This window comes from Physeter macrocephalus, chromosome 8 (genome assembly GCF_002837175.3).
Source record: "Physeter macrocephalus isolate SW-GA chromosome 8, ASM283717v5, whole genome shotgun sequence".
NCBI lineage: Eukaryota > Metazoa > Chordata > Mammalia > Artiodactyla > Physeteridae > Physeter > Physeter macrocephalus.
Genome location: NC_041221.1, coordinates 157,895,591 through 157,905,857, shown reverse-complemented (window position 1 = coordinate 157,905,857; position 10,267 = coordinate 157,895,591). Strand labels below are relative to the sequence as shown.

The following is a 10,267-nucleotide window of genomic DNA, read 5'->3' as shown; positions in this document are numbered from 1 at the left end:
TTGTATACCTTAAATAGGTAAAATTTCATTCTTATGTTTCAAAGAAAAACATATTTCTGTCTGTAATTCTTAATAGGATGAATTATTAACATATTTTAATTAAACTCAAGCCAGATGTCAGCTAGGGTCTTCTTGACATTAAGATTGTGGTAGGAATTATTCAAATACACACATTTAATGGCTGAGAACTTCACAAGATTTCTGCTAATCTCTGGTGTTAAAGCACAGTTCAGTTCCTTCATCTGTACTATCAAATACAGATATTGTATTCTACCACCATGTCAAAATTAGTATAAAGCTCAGCCTTTATGCCTGATTGGACAAGAGAATTCATTACACCAAGAATTTTATAAATTGGTTTATAGGTTCAGATTGCATCAAATTCCACACTGATTTCCACTGACGTGCAGAACAAACAACTGTTCCTCTATTGTTTTCTGTCCCCTGGTGCAGCGTTACAGCATCTAGACCAAGTTCCTTCTATGTTTCAGCACCTGTCCTTTTTGTATATTTTAAAGTCATCTTTTTTTTTTCCAGCCTTGTTTATTCCCACAAGGCCTCAAAAAATTGAAGCAACAGTCATGCTTCTCCCTCCCCACATGAATCTTTAGTAAAAGGCAAAAGATTCATTCAATTATGAAGAGAAGCACGAGCATGGATTTAAAGTCATCTTTAAAAATAAAATCGTCGCTTTTTTCCATATAAAAAACGCATCACTTTGTACAACAAATTAATAACTGTTTCCAAAGTAACGTAATATTTATAAACTTCTTACATGTGCATCTTCATCATTTCTCTAAAACAAATTCAGTTTTGTGGTAATTTCATAGGCACATTTTTAAAGTGTTCGGTACTACTAGAATTAAACCTTTTTAACTTCTATGAAACAATCATATCCAAAAGAATGTTATTCATTAAAACCACACTATAAATCATATTTTCAGAGCATTAACCCAGAGAAGAACATGGCAGAAAATGAATAATCTATGCAGCTTGATGCCTTTTCACATATTGATTTACATGTCATTTGTCTGCAATTATTGTTTAAATACAATTTGCTCTTTCCCAATAGGATACTATTATCATTATTGCATACAAGGATCAGACTTACATTAAAATGGTTTAAACTCAAGCCCAACTTTATTGTTGTTTTGTTGTTTTCACTTGGACTATTAAAGATTATTTTAACACAAATGGAACACATATACTTGAACATTGTAGTCATCTGTATTGAATTCTATCATTCATCTGAGATCTTCTTCCTGATATTTATCAATATAAGATTGGCTAACCCTTCTCGTGACAAGTGTAAGAGCATGTTGATGGCCTGAAGACCATCACCTATACGGTTTCTGTCTGTTGCATTGTTTGTACAGGGGAATCCTATAACAAAGATGCTAAGTATGATTTCCTACTCTGAAAGTTAAACGTTTCACATATTTTTTTAAAAGAAATTAAAGAGGAATCTCAAGCCAAACCGAAGATTCCTTCCTCCATGATAACTGCCCCCAAATAACCCCACATGGGATGGACATGCTCGTTCATTTTTGCTTCATTCTCTATCTTCAAACTGGAGACAGTAATCAGATGCAATTATTAGAAACCCTGACTTCATCATTCCTACCCAAGGGTGAAATGGCCTAGAGTCAGTGCTTCCAATTATGCTGGGTGGCCCAGAAATGGACAAGCTGATTTATAGATAGCTGTGCTTAGTTCTATCCCAAAGGTCCCAGAGGAAACGCCTGGAGCAGAAGCTGAATCTCCCTATCAAGTGGCTCTCAGCTCTGTCACTAGCTACAGAATTAAATAGAAGGCTGAACCTGGAAGAGAGGTTTTTTTCTCTTACACTATGGTCAATTCTTAAATCACTCTGACATTAATAGGAAAATTCCATAGGCACACTTGCATGTCCTCATTAAAGTATAGAAATTAAAGAAGAAGTGACAGAGTAATCACTAAAACCAACGACAGAGGAGATGCCCACAGGAATAACAGACTCAGTTCACATTTTAAGTAGTTCAGTCTGAAAAATTCAAAATGCAAATTCCTTTTAGGGAACTGGCATCAAAAGCATGCTCGGTCACATATAACATGTCCCATGCTGTTTTGATCAATCAATTGAAATTATTCTTACTATTTTGGGCTTTTTAAACCATTTGCTATAGAATTCTTCTTTTTGACTATCTTAAAGAGGGAGTCAGTAAAAGAGTAAAATTTAACAGACTTAATATTGCTTTGTTTATTCTTGGGTAGAAAGTAAAGCCCTACCTGTTCTCTGCTTCCATGAGAAGCAGACACACACACACACACACACACACACACACACACACACACACACACACACACACACACTTCTCCAAGGTACTTCATGGAAGCTGACTTTTAAAACAACTCCTTGTCATTTTGGACATAGTGCAAAATCTAGAACTGTATAATATAAAACCTATACCAAAATGGCACATGTCCTTTTTTATTTTCAAAGATATCAATTCTTTCCACATAAAGGAAGGAGCCTGAAAATGAAAAATGCTTTTTAGCCCATAGCCTGAGAAGTTCCAAATCTTTTTTGAAACCAACCGTAAACAGTCCTGGCAAAAGGCAAGAGAGAAATGTCTATATTCAAGTGAATATTTGCATGGTTTTCAAGACCCACCCTGATTAGATTTCTGGTTTTGATGCAAAGCAAAATGCTACCTAAAAGACAGTTTTCTGGAAAGAAACTTTTAATGGTGAATAAGAGGATGAGGAAGTTTAGAGAAAGAAATAAGAAATTTATAGTGTCTGACTTGTATAGAAAGAGAGAATGTAAAGGGAGGCCTGCATTCCTCTGTGGAGATGTGATCTGCTATCTAAAGCTAGAATTTTAAGAGAAAATAGTACAGGAAAAAAAATTCACATTCCATCACCTCAATAGCCCTCCCTTCCTTGGTAAGGGTATCTATCCACCATAGTAAATGGTGCAGAGGAGAGATGCTGAGCATTTAATGTGTTTAATAAAATTATATTATGCTGTGGACTTGCATTTGTCATCCTTGTAAGGTAATAAAAATCTACCTTTCCTGAGAAAGAATGACACCTGTAAAACTGTTCCAGGCAGGTTAAAAATTTTGAAAATGCAAAGTAATCATAAACCTAGAAGACATCCAAAGACGGTAAGATTCAGAAATCAGTGTGAAATTTTTGTTTTGGGGTAAACTGCAGAAGCTGGAGTTTCAATTGTAAGTAAAAGAAAACAAGCAAACTTAAAAGTGCCATTTCTTTTGTGTGTGTGTGCTTAAGAAAAAGAAGAAATTTCAGTATCATCATTAACAAGTAACATTTAATATAAGGATCTAGAAATAGTAGTTGAAAGTACCTGCCAAAGTGGGTGGTGGATAGGAAAAGGATGATGCATTGTAGAGGCCACTGAGAAATTCAGTTCAAATATGTATTCATCCAGGCACAAGATGCTGCTGAGAGAGGTGAAGGAGGTTGATTTTTTATGCATGTGAAGTGATTGAAGAACTAAGACAACATGTGTACTATAGCATCAATTATCAGAGGAGCTCTGAGAAAGGAAAGATCCAGATGAATAATAGACATCTGAGAAGGCTTCACGGAGAAGGAGGAACCTAAACTAACCTAAATGAGAAAACTGGAATTTCAATCAGCAAGTTGGAGGAAGAGAAGAATGAGTTCCAGATGGGAAAATAGCCCAAACAGGAAGGAACTAATATTGTCTATTTGGGGCCTGAGATTGTCCAGGATAGGTAATAGTAGAAAAGGTTTACTTTAATATGTGAGGAGAGATGAGGTTAAATAAAAATTATGGAGAATATTAGAATAAGTAGTTTAAATGCTTTACACACAAAACAAAAACTACAACAACACTATGGGACCAATTTTATTAAACATTTAACTAGCATTACCTCATGTTATCCAAATAGCAACTCTAGAAACACAGGTAGTAATATTATCCCCATTTTACATTGAGGAAATTAAGGCTTGAAGTAGTTGACTAATATGATTGATAACATGGATATAATTTAGAAAAGTAAGGCTTAAAACCCAGGTCTGTGATTTTAAAGCCCATGCTCCTGACTGCTATATTTCATTGCATCATTATAATTTTGTAAAATACATATCCTTGGTCTCTACAAGTATTTCAGTAAAGAGAAATAAAAACCATTGCATTGATTAGAATCACATATGTATATGAAACAAGTGGAACATTCTCTAATATTGAATGCAGGTAGAAGGTGGGATAAAAGAGATTGTAGAACAATTAACAGCTCATGAGTGGCACAGGGTTTTATAAGCCCGGTCAAGGTGTTTGGACCTTATCCAGAGGATAATGGGGGAGCCATTGGAGCATCGGCAGTAAGTGGAATAATCACGTGTGCTTTAAAAACATGCTCTGGTTACAGTGCAGAGAATGGTTGGATGAAGCTGTTGGTGGGGAACACTATTTAGCTAGCTATAGAAGGAATCCAAGTTCAAGGTGATGGTGGCCTGACTTAAGAGGCAAAAATAATGGGCCTTGGTAATTGAGTCAAACGATATCTGGGTTTGTGACTTGGACAATGGGAGACAGTAATTCTACTTATAGAGTCGGGGCTCTCAAAAGGATAGGGAGAAATGATGAGTTCATTTGGGGACTTGATAAGTTTGAAGTGCTTTTGTGGCATTCAAGTAGACATATCTAATGGTTGGAGATACAGATATGATACTCAGAAGTGAGGCGTGGCCTAGGTGTCAAGATTTGTGATTAGTTAAAGCCATGGGAGTATGAAAGATTATCCATGATGAGTGTGCACAGTAAGAAAGGAAGGGGGAATTAAGAGAAAACCCCGAAAAAACAAAAGCCTTTCAACAATAAAGGAAGAGGACACTACAGAGGGGAATTAGAAAAAATGACACCAGAGAGGAAACCTACACTTGTGCGTGGGGTACTTGAAATTAAAAACAGAGGTTTTTCAAGATAGAAGAAGTGACAACCTATAACAAACGCTGATGAGAGCTCCAGTTAGATTAAGGAGACGAGAGACCACTGAGTCAGCAACTGAAGACATTACTACTCATACATCCTAAAAGGATTAGAGGCCAAATTATAATGGATTGAGAGGTTAATTATTTTAAAAAGCCAGTGTATGTAGATTAGTAATTTCCAAAGATCAGTGCTGATGCCTAATCAAGTTTTCACAGAGCAGAAGCAAACCCCCAAAACTAAAACATCAGTTTTGTTTGATGAAGCTAAATTACTCTATGAAATTGTTACCCTAGGATAATATCCTTCCAAATTTTTTTTTTTTTTTTTTTTTGCGGTACGCGGGCCCCTCACCACTGCGGCCCCTCCTGCTGCGGAGCACAGGCTCCGGACGCGCAGGCCCAGCGGCCACGGCGCACGGGCCCAGCCGCTCCACGGCATGTGGGACCCTCCCGGACCAGGGCACGAACCCACGTCCCCAGCATCGGCAGGCGGACTCTCAACCACTGCGCCACCAGGGAAGCCCAAAATTTTAAATACTAAAAATACATTTCTGTTATAAAGTGAGAGTGATAGGAGATAGTAGTAGTTATTTTCAAATACTCTTGCTAGTTGAATCTATATACCATTCCAAATTCTGCAACCTACCATTGCTGTTGAATTTCAAGTGTTTGATTCTAAAGGAATGGGTATCCAAAAGAATGTCTCAGCATTCCCTGATGGGTAGAGGGGAGGTAGAATAAAGGGGAATGCTACTTGTCTGGCAATGGTATTTGCTTCTTTCTAAGTACAGAGTATAGTTCTGAAGGGTCAATAGAGAGGTATTTGCATTTTGTCTTTGGCAGTTTCATTACGTTGTCGATTATTACAGTGCACTCTTCTAATAAGAGTTTCATCATGCATTCAAATTGAATAGAGGATTCATTTAGCCACCACAACGAATTGAGCTCAGCAGGCTTCATTTCAGGAACTTCTGTGGTGTCAAGTGGTCAGTCCTTCAGTTTTAATTTCTAGATATATGAGATGCAAATTGCATGATCTTTTCTTCGCTGATAGTCAAAGCAAATGGCTCCATTTACATTCTAACATATCCTTAACAGGGAGGTAAATAACATCAGCTTGGGATGTGGTAAGATGAATCCCAAAGAAAAGATTAATTATCTTGTAAAGGTACTGTATTATCTTAATTGTTCACATCACTCAAGCTTTTCTAATTAGAAAAGTAAATACCAACCTCGGCAGGTTTTGCCCTTGCACAATTAAAAAAAGGCTAAACATTTACATGAATTATACCTTTTCAAATATTTAAACTTGATAAGGCCAACCATCAGTTTATACTTGTTTTCCTGTCATCAGACTTCCCAAAGGTCAATTGTATTTCTCTTATAAAAAGTGAAAGAAAAAAAAAAAAAGTGAAAGAATAACAGTCTCCTATTAAATAACATAAATATTTCAGTGTATTGATGCTGCAAGCAAGCCTACCAGTCCACACTCCTCCAGCCCACGATTGTTTAGTGGTTTCCAAGATCCAAGATGCTTTTCTCCATCTGATCTATTCCAAGCATACTTTAACCCAGTAGTTTATTTGAAAACCCACAGGAGATTATACACAATTCCTCTGTTTTCTCCCTTCAAGCAGCAGCTGTCATTTCTTGTATAGAACGTTTCCCATTTCACCTTTCTGATTTATGCTTTGTCTCTGGATAAATTTAGTCCTTATTAAACAATCAGAATTGGATCCTGCCTCCCAGAACAACTCTTACCTCAGAGAAGTTAATCAGACTCTCTCATGAGTTGAGTTCCAACATGTCCTAGACAGGCCTTGCTGACACTAGAGTATCCTTACTATTATGAATATTTTTCTTGATAGAGTACCCAGCATACAGTAGGTACTGAGAAGTGACCCACTGTCTCTGTGTTGGTTTCTGGTCTTCGTTTTGAAGCAGTGTGGTCTAGTGTTTGAAGAACAAAGACTTTGGACCCATATGGATCTGCATTTGAATCTGGCTGTACAACTAATTCTGTTATCTTGGGGAGAATGTTTCACTTCACTTCACTACAGAAGCAGAGGAATGCCTCCTTCCACTTCTGTAAAATGACATTAAAAATAATACCAACCTATTAGGAAGGTTTAAGGGATTAAATGATACCATGCATGTTATACACTTAGCTCAGTGCCAGGCACCCAAGTTCTCAATAATTGTTGGCTCTATTGTATTTTATTACTATAATATAATTTATAGCCTCTTTACTGAAACTCAGCTTGAAATCTGTTTCTGAGGTCAGAATCAGAAGTGAAATATTCTTGTCATTTAAAAAGGTCATCTGAACTTGCCTGCATAGCAAATGCTTCTCTGGGTTTTAATTCAGATGTGTCTCTTTCATTCTTACATCTTCAAAGTGGGAGACTTTCAGAGGTCTGATGGGCTGTAACACACTGTTTCCATAGCTGGTTTACCAAGTCATTGATCTGCAGCATTTCACTTAGGGCTGTTCTCTTTCTGACAGGAAGGCTTGAGGGGGATGATGATCTTAAATGTCAGGAGGATTTTCCACGTGGTCACAGGGGAAGAACACTGTGAGCATCTGGGCGCAGCATACAGAGAAGATTTTGAGGGTTGTGAAGCTCCATTTATGTGTTCAGTTAATGGACCCTTGGGCTTCAGCACAATGTACTGTGGAAGGTAAGAGGGGTTAATTCATCAGGAGCTCGATTTGTGGGACCAATTCTTCAGTCTCATTTACATTTACATTATTAGCAGGACATCTTTAACAGTGAGAGGGCTGTGATGTTGGATGAAATCACAGCTAACATGTTAGATTTTATGGGTATGATCTCTTTGTATTCTCTAGCCAGTTGCCTGGAAGCCATATATCCTTATTTACCCTGACAGCTCTGTTCCTCTAGTGTGGTCAACAATTTCTCCTTAGAATTTCTGTGTCAGTCTTCAATCACTTTATCTTTAATGCCAGAACTTCTATCTAACCAAAGTCATCTGATAACCTACCTTGATCTTCTCTTACCCCTTCCCTACCTTTGATAAAAATTAATTTGACTCCTTTGAAAACCACAGTCTCTTAAGACATTGCTTATTTATGGCCTTTTGTTCATGGTTCACTTTTTAAAAAATTTTTTATCCAAGTACAGTTGATTTACAATGCTGTGTTAGTTTCTGCTGTACAGCAAAGTGTGTCAGTTATACATATACATACCTACACTCTTTCTTAGATTCTTTTCCCATATAGATCATTACAGAGTATTGAGACAAGTTCCCTGTGCTATACAGTAGGTCCTTATTAGTTATCTATTTTATGTATAGTAGTGTACATATGTCAATCCCAGTCTCCTACTTTATCCCTCTCTCCCCACTTTAAAATTAGGTCTGAAGTATATGAAGTTGGTGCTACTAATCTAGTTATTGTGACCCTGAACAAGTCACCTAACTTCTCTAAACCTTGGTTAATCCATCAATAAAATGGGAATTATAACTTATACATTGAACAGTTGATTTGAGGACTACACAGAATCTTCTATGTGAAGACTTTGGTGTTGGTTTCCTAAACATTGTGCCTCCTACAGGTAGGCCCAGCCCTTAGATGTGATGCCAGAGAGAATGTTTCAAGAGACTTAGATTACTTGAAACCTGTTCCAACAGAGAAAGCAAACACATCAAACTTTTCCCAATCTTGAGTTTCTGTTTCCTAAGGTTTCTTCCTAAGCTCCAATCCAAGAGTAGATTGGGTTAGTCTACTTGAAAAAGTAGTTGCATGATTTAATGCCCCATATGGACTTCAGCCAAGCCAGTGATAAAAGCAGTAATTGATCAGTACTAAAAATATTCCTCTAGTGTTTAGGCTCAGGTTAAGACTTGTATACATAGGTCATATTTTCTCTTCATGACCTCATTCTTAACCTGTGTTCTAAATTCTTTTCCAGACCTTTCCTACAGATAGATGAAGATGTATCTATACCCAAACTGATTTTTTTTTTTTTTTTTTTTGTGGTACGCGGGCCTCTCACTGTTGTGGCCTCTCCCGTTGCGGAGCACAGGCTCCGGATGCGCAGGCTCAGCGGCCATGGCTCACGGGCCCAGCCGCTCCGCGGCACGTGGGATCCTCCCGGACCGGGGCACGAACCCGTGTCCCCTGCATCGGCAGGGCACGAACCCGTGTCCCCTGCATTGGCAGGCGGACTCTCAACCACTGTGCCACCAGGGAAGCCCCCAAACTGATTATTTAATCTGCTTGTGTTTTCATTATATTATTGCTGTCATGAGGTGGTGTCCTATTCTCAGGCCAATCAAGAATGAAGTATGCTTGGCCTAGCTGTGCCGGGAGTTAATCATTCTTCTTAATCAAATTCTTGTTGTATTCTTGGCTACACTTACTTACAGTTGAAATGATGCACACCATTCTAAAGTACTGTCTCTATTCTCTTCTTCTTCAGCATCCTTCCTTCCTGAGGACTGGAAGGCTGGCACAAGTTCTTCTAAAATTATTATATCAACTTCTGCAGGTTCTATCAGCTCATCTTTACGCCTCTCTAATCTTTCTGTAAGATGGACTCAGACCATTAATACTTCTCACTCAATACTTAGCACAATGGCTGACACCCAGGAAGCGTTCAATAAAGGATAGACAGTATCATTATTACCATTCTGTTCGAGACACTATCCTGAGTGTTGCCAACACCAAAGTGAATAACCATAGTTATTATTTGCAGAGTTCATCTTCATTTTGAAGTTTTGCTTAAATCATGTCTCCATTAATGACAGTAACTTTTCCTTGAGAACTCTATCTTTTCTTTCCCAATTTCCCTTGGATGCCATGAGCAGCATATCACAATTTCTGGCTAATGCTGTTGGATAATACTTATAACCAATGAACTGAGCTCCTGTGGTAAAACTTTCGAGAACTTCATCCACTATTTCACTTCTTAGCTCAAAGGAGGTTAAATATCATTTGCAAAACAAGGAACTATTAAGAATCTAACATAAACTGTCAAACTAGAGAGTCCACAGGACTAAGAAGAGCAGGTGCCCATATGGCCAGTCATATTCCGGTCACCAGGCCGATCTATGTCCCACTTTTCCATATGAGGATAGCTGTGGTTTGAAATAAATATTCAAGTGTTGCAAAGTCAAGTTGCTTGTATATGAAATATTCTGTGATACTTGAAAATGGACATTTTCTCATTCAAGGTTAATACCACTTAACCTAGAAAAGTAAATATGACCCATTTTACTCATTCCATCAGACTGAAATCTCCTTAAGAAAGAGGGCATGTTTTGCTCATTGCTT

General features: G+C 37.8%; 1 non-coding gene across 1 annotated transcript; it reads right to left on the bottom strand.

Moving 5' to 3' along the window:
- Positions 1-535: 535 nt before the first annotated feature.
- LOC112062175 (U5 spliceosomal RNA) lies at positions 536-656 on the bottom strand. Its single transcript, XR_002890597.1, has one exon. It is a non-coding gene; the product is annotated as a U5 spliceosomal RNA (small nuclear RNA).
- Positions 657-10,267: the final 9,611 nt, after the last annotated feature.